This window comes from Acartia tonsa, chromosome 12 (genome assembly GCF_053477335.1).
Source record: "Acartia tonsa isolate MP-2025a chromosome 12, ASM5347733v1, whole genome shotgun sequence".
Taxonomy (NCBI): domain Eukaryota; kingdom Metazoa; phylum Arthropoda; class Copepoda; order Calanoida; family Acartiidae; genus Acartia; species Acartia tonsa.
The window spans coordinates 40,953,499-40,969,744 of record NC_137271.1 but is presented as its reverse complement, the minus strand read 5'-3'; positions in this window follow the sequence as shown (position 1 = coordinate 40,969,744).

Here is a 16,246-nt window from a genome sequence, read left to right as displayed (position 1 = left end):
AATGTGAAGGTTTTTCTAGAGGCGATTTTCTCTCAATAATAGTTTTAAACCTTCCTTTAGACCTTTAGAAAGCTTCACTGTAAAGGAAGGACAATATCGGTTCATGGTTAACGAGATCCTTCAATACACACAGTCAGCAGACAGATAGAAAAAACATCCTGTTACTTTTACTTAAGTACTAGCGGCTATGCCCCTAGAGGCACTTTAAATGCTTGGATTTTTGGTTCAAGTATCTACGATACCTATCTATGTTGTGTTCAAGTCTCTACGATACCTATATATTTTGCATTGAAATGTCTCTGCGTTAATGAAAAATTACATTTTTGTGATTTCTCTTGGGATGGTGGTGGTACCCTCTCCCAAAATAGTTATTAACCTTCCTGAGACCTATGAGAAGCTACCCTGTTAAGAAGAACTCGATTGGTTCAGTGGTTAGCGAGATCCTTCCGTACACATAAACAGACGAACACACATCCTGTTACTTTATTATAAGGATTAATATTGGTTTAAATGAACTGTGGGGTTATAACCAGGGGTCTTAAGGGATAAGACAATAATTGATAAATTCATATATTTTCCCAATGATGATAAACAAAATTACCCACTCTGTAAATTAAAATTAGTGGTTGAAAAGTTTGTGCACTGCCAATTTGCAGGGATCCCTGCCAATTTGAAAACAACGTGGTTTTAAAACTTTGGGTACCAGTGTAATCAACAGTCCAATGTCCCCCCCCTCCCTGGTTTAAAACAAAAGGTTCTCTCTCTGTGTTGTAAATAATGAATTTCTATTATTCTAATCGCCCAAACAAATGAAAACAATTTTTCCCATACCCCACCCAATTTTATGTGTTTTTTGTACAACAAAGCTTTCCTAAAAATATACAAAGCACAAAGAGTTTATGTATGTTGAGTGTTAATTAATATAAAAACAATCACAAAAAATGAGGACCTCTATATATAATGGTTGCTAGATAATAGACGTTTTGTCCCATTTTTTAGGGTTCACTTTCGTGGATTTTCCCATTTTGGGCTGTTTATTACACTAGTCCCCTAAGTTTTTTTTTTTAACAACGCTTTCCAACGTCGGAGACTTTTCTTGAATTCTGATTGGTTGATTCATTCAGTGTTCAAACTTTTCAATCACTAATTGTAATCTACAGAAGTGTAATTTGTATATTATCATTGGAAATGTACATCAATTTAACGGCAATTGTCTTATCCCTTTAGATCCCATATCTTTATTAACAAACTATTTTATTCTCAATATACTTCTCTTAATTATGTTTATTAATAATTGGAAAATTTGAAGAAATACAGTAGAGTATCATACTGTAGGATAATCATATTTTTAAAAGATATTTTATCATTTTTAATATATGTTTTTACTTATAAAATCTATTGGAGGGAAAGAGAATTATTGTCTAAATTAAATCCATCAAAATAGCCTAAATCCACCCTGGTACCTATATGAAGTCAATCGGTTTAGACGTTCTACTCCAATAATAAAAGGCATATTACATATTTTATGGAGTTTTGTAGGAACAATAACTCTAGGTAAAATTTAGGGGTCTAAAGGGATAAGTCAAGACAATGGCTGACAAGTTGATTTCCATCCCGAATGATAATATAAACAAGGATGACAACATCCATAAAAGCGAAGCACTGAAACGGTAGGACAAACGGACATTAACACTTGTACAGTGTCAGAACTGAATAATCATAATATAAATGTATAAGAGTCAAAGCAAAATTGTAAGTAAATTTGTTCAAAAACTGCTTGATTCAGGATAATGTTTATGGACATACTCACATTTTTAGAACTTGATTATAGAGTTGCTTCGCTTATTACATTATACTTTGTTGTCCCAGGAATCAATATACCAAAAATCAGATCAATCGGATGATTAGATCACATAAAAATTTGTTGTTAAAAAAGTAAAAAAATCAACATGTTTAAAATGGACGTACATACCTAACTATTAAAGGAATCACCATGCAAAATTTGAAATCGATAGGACATTTCTAACATGCCTAAATTAACGAAAAAAGCTATCCGTTACGGACGTACGGACGGACGGACGTACGGACGGACCGACCCTAATTATAGAAAAGCTTCGCTTTTAAAAATTTCCAATTCTGTAGATTGAAACGTTAAGACACTCTACCTAATGAACCAACCAATCAAATTCAATAAAAGTCTCCAAAGTTGTTAAGCCAACAAATAAAAAAACATTATTATAAAACTTGGGGACTAGTGTAATAAACAGCTCAATATCCCCTCCCTCCCTGGGTAAAATTCCTTTATAGATAATTGGCTTAGTAGATGAAATAATTGTCGGTAATTAACATAACAATTACATGATTGACACAAACTAAATAATTATCTTCCTAGCAGAGTATATTCCCTATTTAATATTTTTATAACATAACGCGCAGAATGTATTATAAAGCTTTGTCCCCCTAACTTTATATGTAACTAAAATGTATAATATAGATCTGTATAATCAAGTGGTGGAGACTCTTTTCGTCTACTAGCGAATTGCTTTCTGTTCTTTTGTATGTTCTTCTGCGAATAGAGATACATATAGTTCATGCCCCATCTATTCTTTTATTAAAATACTAGCGGCTTCGCCCCAAGCCTCTAGGGGCTTTGCCCCATGAGGTAATTTTAAAACAAATTAAAAATTAGGGGGGGGGGGATTTTCATTTTTTGGGGGGTTGGGGGTGGTCCACCCCAAGAAAATAGCTTAAAACCACCACAGGACCAATAGGTATATACCCTGAAGAGTAGAATCAGATCTGTTCAGTGGTTACTGAGATCTTAAGGGACAGACGGACAGACGGACGGACATCGTTCTACTTTGTATTATAGATTGAAAAACTATTCTTTTAATTATATAAGATATCACAATTGAAGAAGCTTTAAATGTTTTAATTGACTATGATTAAATTGATATATAGTTACTTGGATGTTGCATCAGATTTTCATGTACTCAAAAAAGTAATACTTTAAGATGGCTAAAATAACAATACCCTCCATTTTAATCACATTCTCTCCCTTCCTACTGTCCAATAAATGAGGCCAATATTAGCAACCTAAATTGATGGTAGATTTCTTTACCAATTACCAAAGAATATGGACATAATTATCAAGTAGGTGTGCATTGTCTACAAGAATTCAAAAGCAAAATTTATAAATCAATCTTTACTAACAGAACAGAAAGTACATGCTTATTGGTCAGTGTAATATTTATATCTAATAAAAAAGCTAGTCACTAAAAAGCTTATAAATTAGAATTAAGAGTTATAATTATTTTTAAAAGCCTTTCGTTATAAAAATTTAGGTAACTACTATCAGCATTTAATATAATGAACTATTGTTCAACAAATATTTTTATTAATTTATTATTTTATTAACAAGGAGGACCACACAACTTAAGGAAAACAACCTAACATTTCTTTGGTTGGTCTGATGGGTGGGTCCATGAAAAAATATTGAAATAGTTTTTATTAGTGATCTATGAAGTGAAGAATAATTTTGAAAGTTCTTTACAAATATCACATTGAAAGAAAATTACCATTGAATTATATGAGGAATAGTGGTTAATTCAATGAAGCTAGATATATAGCTTAAAACCATCTCAAAACTTCAATCTTAAACAGCTTAAAACCATCACACGACCTATGTAAAGCTTACCTAAAATAGAAAATCCAATCAGTTCTTTAGTTATTACGATCTTAAGATTTAGACAAAAATAAACTTAAAGCACCCTAATCTATAAGCTTCTGGCTGGACACTCAATTTCAATTTAAGGCCTTTTAAATATTACAAACAAAACAATGTTAATAATTATTTCTTTTGTATTTATCAATGAGATAAGTAATTTTGTAATCATCTCTTTGTTTTGAACAACCTTTCTTTTCAAGTTCTAGAACAATAGGCAAGTGTTAATCATTTAACACAGGTAACAACTTCCATAGATACATAGCTCAAAAATAAACAATTCAATAATTTGATTTTAATTACAAATTCAGATTTTTTTGTAATAGAATCTAAAAAAACAGTCTTAAGTTAACAGTTTCTTTGTTGTTGCACCGAAAAAAATGCATTGGAAGTTTCAAAATAATCACACAATCCTTTCATACATATAAATAAAATTAACCTAGTATATAGATATAAACTAGCACTGACATACTGACGTACAGGCCCAAATTTCAGAGTAGCTTCGCCTACAAATAAAAATGACCTCACACCAATTGGGTCAAAAGTTATTTATTAAGGACAAAAGGTTTCTAGATCACCATGCAATAATAATATACCTTAACAACTTTGCTTTCAGAAAGTTTAAATTTTTCAAGATATAATGGTTTTATTGTTCTGGTTTTAAAAATTTTTTTTTATATATCCCCAATTGGCTTGAAAATAAAAAATCCGATGAAAGCAGTAAGGTTATGAAATGTCATTAACCACTAAACTGATTAAATTTTCTATTTAAGAGAAGCCTCACATAGGTCCCGGGATTGTTTAGGGCTATTTTTCTTATATAAGTTTTACCAATGGTCTGTTATAAGCTTTATCTATTTATTATTAGTAGTATAGGGTGGCTGTAGCTCAACCCTCTACAGAAAAATTGTCTTGGGTGCGCTAATTTTTGTCTGGTTGATTATTTATTAAGGTCAGGTTAGGTTTAGTTATATTGGGTACTAGGTAGCTCTGCAAGGTTAGGATACTGCAGGTTCAGAAACCGCAGGGTTTGGGTCCCCACACGGGCTAGACAAAGTAAAAAATTATTCCTCCCCCACAATTTATTTTTTTTTAAATACGGGGGGTAGGACATTTATGGCTTGATAGACACTCTGAAGGGAAATCATCGTATTTTCATATCATATACAAATTTTGTTTAAAAACTGATGTTTTTCTTTCATTAAAGGGATCTTGTAAATTATCTAATCAAGAAATTCCTCGCAATATACTATAAGTATTATTAAGTATCAGTTAGGTGCATTAATTGATATCTGTGATCTGGGTAGTTGAAAGTTTGGAGACATTACTTCTAGTCTCAAACCTTTATTATTATTATAGTATCATATCGTGTACGGAACCCCATACCCCCCCCCCCCCCCCCACTATTTTTTAATAGATTGAAAAGAGGAGGGGGGACCCTAACCCATCGGGGCCTAAACCATGTGAGGCTACCAAATATATGACCTAACCTAAAGTAGGAAACAAACAAAGAAAAACTACCCTCTCTTTCATTTCAATTTATTTCGAATGTTACTCGAAAGTGTACTTTTATGGGAACTGTCCATATTTTTCATTGTTTTTTATTCTAAACAAAATATATGAAAATTTATAATTGTATAAGCACATCCAAAACACTTTGAAATATATGTATCTAACTAAGTATGGTAGGTATATTACATATATATTTGACCATGCGCTCATGGCAAATGTCGGTCAAAATTCCATCTTGAAATATCCTAAATAATATCTGTTAATGAGAATGCCTTGTTTAGTAACGTGTGTATATCACTACTATCCAATGTTATGACTCTGACAAAGTTTGTGCAATCAAAGGGTTAGGTGTTTGAACAGACAAGGTTTCTCTTACATTGCCAACTTGGTTGATAGTTTATCCTTGTAATAAAGTAACACTTTGTCAGTTTATCTGCGTGTATGTACAGAAAGATCTCGGTAGGTGAAGTTTCTCTTTTCCAGTGAAGTTTCTATAGGTGTATTTATGACTATTTTGGGGGACTTTACCCTACCAAGATAAATTACCCTAGATAAATAATACATTACCACCCCACCCAAATATTTTCCTTTTTTATAAATGAAATGTAAATTTCCTTGTGGGATATTATCCGTTCTGAAAGCAATGCTAAGTGTAAGATCAGTCTATTAAAAAGGGCTATATACAAAATTTCAGGAAATTAATGGATTTGAGACAAATGAAAAAAATACATTGCAGTTAAAGATAAAAGTTAGGCGATAATACCAGTATACTAAAAATTCTATGGGATTCCAGGTAATATTTCACATGCATATATAGTCAAGTTTCCACGACATATAACATAAAACTTTTTAATCTAAAACAATGGGATGTCAGTATATACATTTGTTTGTCTTGATTGCATAGAATGTGGTCACTGCTTACATTTAATCGACATGCTTTATTTCAAGTTACATTACTGATACTAAAAATTGATCCAGATTTCTTGTTTTTTAAAATTTCAACTTAAGATTCTTAGATTTTACTAAAACATATCTAATTTATACATTTTATTTCGTATTACTTATTATATTATGTATGATTTTTTTTCTAAAAAATGGATAAATCATTTCAACAACAACAATTTATTTTCTTCAGCAATACCTTAACCCTTTGCTACTTGATCAAAGACCCCCATTTCTTTACTGCTGGTGGTGTTAATGATGTATCGGCCACCCACTGAGCCCCCACTGGGCTACCAGTAGGCCGGCTACCGTAGGGTTAATATACATGTATACACACACCCACCCCGCTAGTATTATGTTGCCGCAAGGGTTAATTATTATAGATATGTTCTAGCTTACCTAGGACAAAGTAAGATTATTTTAAGGTTTAGAAATAAGCAGGTTTTTGGATAATTTTCCACAAAATATAAAAGAACCAATATTAAACTGTTTGGTGTTAGTTTCAAGTCGAGTTAGGTTTATAAAATGTTGTGATATTTTAATGCATACTGATTAGGTTGTACAAACTAGCAGTATCTAATTTTCAACCAACTATTTTATAGAATGGTTAACCTATTATCTTTTTGGGTAATAAATCAATTAATCGTCCTTTGTATTCAGGGGCGTCCAAGCTTTTTTTATTTTTTTTTGCGGGAGGGTAATCCCCACTTTACGCCCCCCTCCCCCCATCTTGGACGTCCTTGTTTGTATTGTCCCCTAAGATCCCTAAAGACCTTTATCTGCTAAGTAAAGCTATTCTAATAATGATTTTATTAGAACTAAATTTTCTAGAGATCTAGATACAATAAATGATAAATTGATGCATCAACCAATTGGGATTTAATAGAGTGCCCAAAGTTTTAAGCCAAAACTTTGAGCACCAGTATAATCAAAATTTAATGCTCTCCTATTCCTAAAATTTTCAACTTTCAAATATAAACCTTGTATAAGAATATGTAGGTACAGAGCAAAGGAATTGTTATCATATATTTGAAAATCAGATGAATTTTTAAAGATAATTTTATTCACATACATGTTTAATATTTGATTTTACTGTTTTAAGCTGATAACAAATTGATTAGAATAAAATAGGAAGAATTGTGCAAAAAAGCTGATATTTTCAAGGAAAAATGGATGCTTAATTTTCGGCTGTAAGGTGATTTAGGTTCTTAAATCTGCCAACAAAAAAGAAGTTATATCTATTTTATTAAGATGTCGTTTACATAGGGTCCAACGGACTGAAAATAGTTAAAGAGTAGCTGCGCTACTTAAAAGCATGTATGTATGAAGGACTGAATTTTTACGAAACATTCATTAGTGCACATTAAAATTATATTACATTCTATTTGTAATTACCTATGAAAGAAGCGACATGCCCGGCCCTAATAATGTATAATATAGGCACATAGCCTAATATTCATTCAATTAGGAAAAAGTTATAAAACAAGGATGACAACATTCAAAAGAACATAAAAGGTTGGCAAATAAGTATCTTATGAGGGTTAGTTGAATATTTAATTGTATTTTAGATAATAGTAATTCGAAGATGAAACAAACCTAAAAATATAAAACAAGAAAGTTCCAAAATGGTAGGACAGACGAACATTAACACTTATAGAGTGTCAGAACTGAATAAGCTGAATATAAATATATAAGTCGAACCAAATTAGCAAAACTGTTATATTCAGAATACTGTTTAAGGACATACTACATTTTTATATGATTATTGAGATGCTTCACTTATAACATTGTACCTTGATGTAATAGGAATCAGGACGTAAAATCTCTGCTATAGAAAAGTTTTGTTGATGGCAAAATTTAGTTAGAATTTACAGAAAGGAAGTTATAAATACTTTTGTTTATGTATAAACAAATATACAAGTTTAGCAGCACAGCTACCCCATATCTTAGGTATGTACGTCTGTCCGTATGTCAGTGACGGCAACTGTCATGATCGTATTCATGAAAAGTTGCATGAAGATTTCTGTAACAATTAGGTACAATTTAGTAATCTAAGCTACATTTTTTTCTAAAAACCATCCTATCATTTTAAAATTTGGATTGGTAACTCCTTGAATGATTAGGCATAGCTACTGTATACTTTACAATAATTATTAAATTTATAACGAGCACTTTTGAATAGATTAACAAATACTATATTATTTTCTATATCTAACGTGCAGTTATTCAAAAATTGGTGGTGTTTGTTTGTATGTCTCTTCAGCTGAATCGTTATGGTTCCTTTTAAAGAATGTTGTCATCCTTGTTAAAATTTAATTTTGAAGTGGTAAATAATATCATGCTAAAACATAAACGCCTTTAACAAATATTTGAAATTAGAAAAGAATAAACAACATCTTTGTTTTTTTTAAATCAACAGGTATAATCTTTATATTTTTGTCTGTCTGTCTGTCTCTTAAAATCTCTTTAATTACTTGATGAAACTCCAAGGTGCCCCTAGAGACTAGAGGCAAAGCCTTAAGTATTTTTTTATAACAAACTAAATGGACTGGGAATCTAGGGCTCGGAGGGTAGGAAATTAGCCCATAACTATCTTATATTAATATTTAACATTTAAATATTTATTCCAAATACGAAATAATATACAAACAGTTAAATAATAATAATATTAGATAAATAAGATTAAGACATAAATCAATCCATATAGAACGAATAAAAGAAACAATGTGTATGTTAGGCTTAGTTTGATATGAAATTAATAAAATCATATATTATATTGTTATTCAAGCCGGCATTATGAAGGAGTTTACAAGTAAATTGAGATAAAAGAATAGAGTGTGCATAGAAATTGTTGTCATCCCACTTAATGAAATCATCCTCTACGCTTATTTTTAAAGATCTATCTTTTGCAACTAAGATTAAATGGGATAATTGTAGATAAAAATCGTTTGAAAAGCCTTCATAAAACATATTGTATAAGTAAAAGTTTTCTTTTAAAAAGATGAATTCTGGCTTACTATCATTCAGAACATAATCTAAAAATAATGCAAGTTTATGTATAAAATAGGTAGGAAACACACAAAAATAGAGGGCGTGTTCTGTTGAACTTATTATATTACATTTTGAACATAAGTTTGATTCAGCTAACTTAAATTTGTAAAGTTTATTTCTACTATTTAGAGTTCTATTCATTTGTTCAAGAAGAAAATTTTTATAATATAAAATAATTGGCATGTTAAATATTTTTTTTAACGAAATATTAAGCATTTCTTTGTCTGGGATATACAGTTTATCACTTACTCTAGTTTTCAATGCAGGTAAACTGCAAGCATTTTTATTTCTATGTAAATGTTTGAAATGAAGCGAAAAAATGGATTTGTTCTTTAAAAAAATATTTCCGATGGGGATTAAAAGTTGTTTTGCTCTCTTTGTTGTAAATACACAATCTCTAGGAAAAGCTGTTTTTGTTGACTCTACTATATTAGACAATTTATTTATTAAGGAAACGTCTCTAATTATATTCGGCAGATCAGCTCTTATGCATGGCAGAAACAGTATTTTTTCCTCAAATTTTCTTGTTTCAAATATAGAAGCAATGGTTAATTTCTTAGCTTTAAGTAGTACATTTTCATCGTGTTTAGTGAAGGGTGTTGAGATATTAGCAAAATTTGAAGTAATAATGGGGGATTGAAAAAAAGTAAATGGTTCATGCTCTAAATCATAGAAAAACTCGACAAGTTTATGAAAGAAGTTACCACCTGCACATGGGTATAGACTTTTAAATAATTTTTGATGCTCAACTATTGTTTTATATCCTAATGTAGGTAACATAGCTTGAATGTTTATGTGCTTATGTTCCAAAATTAAACTAATAGTAGTATCATTGTGTTGAGAAGAGAATTTTAAACAGTTCATAAAACTATTGATCCAGATTGAAAATGCTTGCGTTTCAGGTTTTAGAAAATTTAAGCCACCCTGAGTGAAATCTTGTTCTATACGCTTTTGTGAAATTTTGTATCTGTATGATAATTTTCCATCAGGATTTCTACTAGACCACAAAAACTTTGAAATAATTTTCCAAATTGATTTACAATATTTCTCATCAGGGGGATAAATTCTGTATACATGATAGGCACAAGCTGATAATAAATGGCTACAGAGATTTCGTCTTTTAATCAAATTATAACTGCTTTTTAGGGGAATAGATTTTGCTTTTTTTTCAAGTTTACTACATAGTTCATCATAAGTATGTATTCTGGCTAGGTTTTGATTGAAAGAGAGGTAAATCCCAAGATGCTTAATTTTGTCAACAATTTCACCCATTGACGCAAGGTCGGGGGGGAAAGTACCATGTGTTAAAATTTTTGTTTTACCAAAGTTTATATGAAGCCCTATAGCTTTCTCTAGTTTATGTAGTAACTGTTTTAAATCGTGGACATCCTTATTTGTTTTCAATTGAGAAATTACAATAGAATCATCGGCAAAGCTCTTAGGTTTAGTATATTTTTTTCCAACCTTATAAAAAATATGCTTAAATTTTTCGCTAGTTAGACAACTTATAAATATATGGTTTGTAATTATGAATTTGCTTCCGCTGGGTGGGTCACCTTGGGCTGACCCCCTTTTTAATGTATAGAATTTGGAAAAATTGCCTTTAATTGATACTCTAAACCTACCATTATTTGTAAGTTGATTAAATGTTTTTGCAAAACTACCATTTGGAAATATGTGCAATAAAACTGAATCGATAACTGAGGGTAATATTGTATCAAAGGCACGAGACCAATCTAATGCAATAATTTGAGCATTGTCATTCTTTTTGATAATATGATTTATGGCCGCTGTAATGTTAAGAGATGCAGTGGACATTGTTCTGTTAGGAACGAAACCAAACTGTTGACTGTGGATGATTTTATGAAGATGAACATTAAGTTTTTTATTTAATGCCTTAGATAAAATTTTATATACAGTTTCTAATAAAGCAATGCCACGATAATCGTTGGGTGACAAGAGGTCACAATTTTTCTTGGCAATAAAAATTATATTTCTATCTTTTATAAACTTAAAAGGGCTTTGGTCAATGTCAATATTGTACAAATTATTCAAGGCCCTAGTTATGAAATTTGGAAATAGATTTATTAAAAATTCAAATAAAATTTTTGTTTCTGAACTAATTCCAGGGGCAGAACAGTTTTTCATAGACTTAATAATATTCTTAAATTCGTTGGTTGTAGAGTAGGGAGAAGTAAGACTTTTAATTTGTGGAAATATATCATTTAAAGTCAAATCATATTCCTCTAAAAATCCCTTTAACTCAGAGGGGGGGATATTATCTGGGGACACAATTTTAGCATGGTTATCTGCAAATATATTTGCTAGTTTCATTGGACATGTTACTGTATTACCATCGATTTTTAACTTGTAATTTTGCTTCTTAAAATTAGGTATATGTTGAAATGTATATCTGTTGTTTGCTCCATCAAGTTTTAATCTCTGCAAGTATTTAAATTCCGCCTGTGTAAAGACTAGACCTTTAAAATAATCTTGTTGGGTTTTTACTAGATTTTGAATTTGATTTAATGTATCTGTGGAATTACACCTGCTTACGTTTTCATACAACTTGCTTACTTTTTTATTGAAATCTTGTGTTTTATGAAAATTTTTAAGTTTATATTTTGAGAAAAAACGATCGTGTTCATTTTTAAGATGCTTTAGAAGTTTAAAAAAAGGCGTTGTATCTTTATACTCAAGGCTATTAAATGATATTTCATTATCTAAGCAATTTGGGTTTTGAATATAAAATTCTTTAGACTTTAATAAACTGCCAGGATCTGCATAATCAAACAAAAATTCTGTAGCTTTTTTTTCTAGCAAAGAAGTGAAATCCTTATTTCGAAACAAAAAATTTTTCCATTTTGGAGCTGTATATATGTATGGTTTTTTAAAGCTAACTGTTGCATGCATGTGGTCACTAAAGCTATTGTGCTCAAAGCTTATGGAAGTGAAACCATCAAAATTCACAAAAAAATGATCTATTTTACTGGTATGTAGTTTTTTGTTTCGAATAGTAGACCAAGTATATGCATGATTACTGCCTAGTTTGTCTGCTAGATCAAACAAGTTAAATTTGCTTAGAAATTTTTGTAATCTTTTTGCTTTACAAGAGTGATGTGGAGAATCAAATGATATATTGAAATCACCATACAAGCAGAAGTTGCTTATATTATTGTTTACAATAAAGTTTTCAATTTCAGAAAGAACAATAAAACACTGCAATATGTCACATGGGAGATATACTACTATGTTGTCAATAAATTTTTCTTTTATCTTTAGCCTAATGTAACATGCATGTTTGGGTGAAATTACTTTAAAATTTTCAGCTTCTAAACTACTGTGTGCGTATAGTAGAATTCCACCCTTGCCACCTGACGTTTCTCCAATATAACTACAATTATTTGGGAGATTGGGGGTATTTTTACTGGGTTTTAATTTTGTTTCTAAGAGTGCATATAAAGATGGTATGCCATTATTAGAGTATTCTAGTTCTTTGATTTTGTGCGAAATCCTATTTAGCCTATGCTTTTTGCTGTTACTTGAGAGAAGCCCAAGACCGCGACAATTTACAAATCTTATGTTAAAAGAAGTATCAAAATGCATTAATATCTTAATTTAAAACTTATAAGAAATACTATATACTAATAAGAAAAAGGGGGGGGGGAAGAAACTATCAATAAGTGTTCCTATAAAAAAGGGAATCAAAAGCCGAACTTTTGAAATTCTTAGTCCAAATTTAAATATAAGAATTGGCTTTGGACAACAGCCAAATATTTAAAGGCAAATCAATGAAAGATTCTCCTAACAATGCAACTTATGCAAAAACATATTCTACATTTTAAATCATCATATTACACATTGTAACTGTTATAAGTTAGTCCTTGATTTTGCTGTTGGTCATAAGTTTGTTGGTAATTCTGGAAGTTGTTGTGGTTGTATCCCTGCGGGGCGATTCCATTGTGTAGGTGAACTGTTGGTCTATGTGTGTATCCAATTGCTGGGTGTTGTGGTATTGTATGAACGCTTGTGTGTGGAGTTTGTTGTATATGTGGGTTTGTTGGATATGTTTGAGTTAGGGGTGGTGGGGATGTGGAGGTGTGGTAGGAGGTCTGTTGTAGTGGAGAGTGCAGAAAAGGAGAGGGATTATAATGGTGTGTTGGGGGAGTTATATGTGATGTTTTTTTTTGGGCATGGAGTAAAGGGCTGCAAGAGGAGGAACGGCCGCGCTTGTTTTGATGAATATTATTGATGAAAGGGTTGGAATTTTTGCCATTGTTGCTGTCATCCATAGAATCTGAGGGAGAGTTGTGTTTGTCAGTGTTGTGTTGAATGTTCTTCTTTGGGTTGATAGAAGTGTTTGTGCGATCTAACGACTGAATGTGTTCCATAATCTTACCAGTCAATGTTTGAATGTGGATCTGTGCTTCCTCTGTGTTATTGTTCTCCTGAAATATATGTCCGTTGCTTGCGCTGTCTGGGTTGATAGTTCGACTCTCTATATACTTGCTCCATGGTCCATTATCTGTAACTTTAACAGAGTATAATGGGATTATTGATTTGTCTTTAGCCATAGAGAAATTCATAATAGAATAGGCAGTAATTTCTTTGTTCTGTTTTGCCAAGCTGAGAATAGAAGAAACATCTCTGACACGTTTCTGTAGTGTTGGGAAGCCTGTTAGGGCGTATTGAACAGTTGGCATTCTCTTACCAGCCTTGTCACAAACAGATCTCAGTATTGAGATAGCTTTATCACTTGCAACTTCAGAACTGAAGTATATATTCACTGGATAAAGGGATTTCCCATTCACAATTTTAGGCTTTAATTGATATATTTTCACTATAGCCTGGCTATTTCCAAATAATGCCAGAATCTGTTCACTGTGGCTTCCTCCATATTTCCACGTGTTTTTGTTGACATGAATGAGGTCACCTATGTTCACAATGTGTCTGGCTTTGTGGATCTTAGCTAGTTCTGGTTCAGAATTGTGAGAGTTGAGTGTGGAGTTGGGTTTGGGGGCGTCGTTGATACCTAGGATATCTTTTATTCTTTTTATGTCTGGGTGACAAGTAGAACACTTATCTGTAGATGTGTTGTTGTTGATCTTTTCTAGGGCAGTAATTCTGTCTTGGAGTAAAGATATTACCTTCAGAGCTTCTTGGAGACTTGCTCTTACTGATTTAACAGAGTCATTTTTAGGAGTGGTTTTGGTATCTTTAGACTCTGTAGTTAGTGACTCTATGTCGACATCATTAGACATGTTGTTTTTTTCAAGAATATTTCTTGTGATCTTATTAAACATTCTTGCTGTGGTTAATTTTTATAATATTATAAAATATGATGAAAAAATATAGAAAATTGTCTTTTATCTATGCATTGATGGTCAAATGCTTGGTTGCACTATTTTTATTTGTATCACTTAGTTAGATGAGAGTTATGCAATATTGAAAATATACTATGTTAGGAGCTATAATAGCCTAAAGCCATCCAACGACAAAAATGGGAATACTTTCCTTGTTTAAACCCTAATTAGAAAACATATTATTGAGTGGCTGCGTGTCTAAAGCAAAACCATTTAAGATTTAAGCTTAATAACAACTTTCTGAAAAACTACGCAAGACCTTAAAATTAAAATTAAGGTTATATCAACATGTTAGACTTGGAGTCTTTTATTGACATACAATTTCAATTCTTGTGTCCATAATCAGTCAGCTAACAGGGTCCGTAAATTGTACTGGTCCCCAAAGTTATGTTAAACGACATCTTTGGGTACTTTTATTGGATTGAAGTGTTTGAACTTTTCAACCAACACTCGGTATTATACCATTAAACGTTGCTAACATAAACTTCTAATTCTAGAGTTAGTTATGATTATAAATGTTTAAGTATAGATGTATTTCCAGACAACTACCTGGATCCCACTGTTGGGGACCTTTTCGTCTGGTAGCAAATTGCTATCTGTTATTTTGTAGCAACATGGCTGTGTTAATATTCCCGACGCTATTGGATGATTTTCAAAAGCCCAATTGAAAATCGGCAAGGGGCCCTCGGGGTGGGGGCTTACAATTATATAACCCTTTCCCATCTATTGTGTTACTCTAATGCTTTGTCATAATAACTGCCCCCACAGACTAACTGGGATATCGGCGCAGTATGGTAATAAAATGATTAGTTTCAGTCATTATTTTCTTTTTCTTAACAACCGCCCCCCCCCCCACACCTTCTACCCAAAACTGTTTTACCTGGTTTTTCATTTTAAAGGGTAAAAGTAAAGTATCCAAATAAAACAGCATAGATTTATTTGTTTCTATAGCAAAGGTACTCTGTAAGTATACTTAAGTACATATGTTTTTAGTAGCAAAGCTACTCTATAATTCCCTTCAAATGGCCGTCAGTCCGTCCATAATGCTTAACTCAGTTACTAATAAAGCTGGACTTCTTATTTTACAAATTATTTAAAGTAATAAACAAACAAACGAAAATTGTTCCTTCATTTAATTTAAGGGGGGGGGGGTTATCCTAGCTTAAGAATGTACTTTGTGTTAAAGTACCAGCATATTCTCCCAAACTCTCTGAGAAGTTAACTGCTGCGCTACTTATAGAAATAATTGTACTTGTTGCTTTATATGAAGTAGGTAAATAGGGTATGTATTTATAATGAATATATATACATACAGTAATCTACAAAGGGAGAGTTACTAAAGAAAACAGGGAAGAAGGGATAAGACAATGAATTATTCCAATAATTAAAGATTCCCTTCTTCAGTAGCTTGTAATCATTAGGGTATGATTGGTATGAATATTTATTTATCCACCATTGTCCTATCCATCCCTGTCTGGTTTTAAACAGATGGTTAGCGACGTGTTCTTAGACTTTTGGATTTATACTCAAAAGTAAAGATTTTAGTGTTTATACTTTCTAACCAATATTGGAGGGGAAAACAGCAAAGTCGATAATTATATAAAATTTTACAAGTAAATAGATGTTTGACAATAGATAATGTTTAAATTAAAAC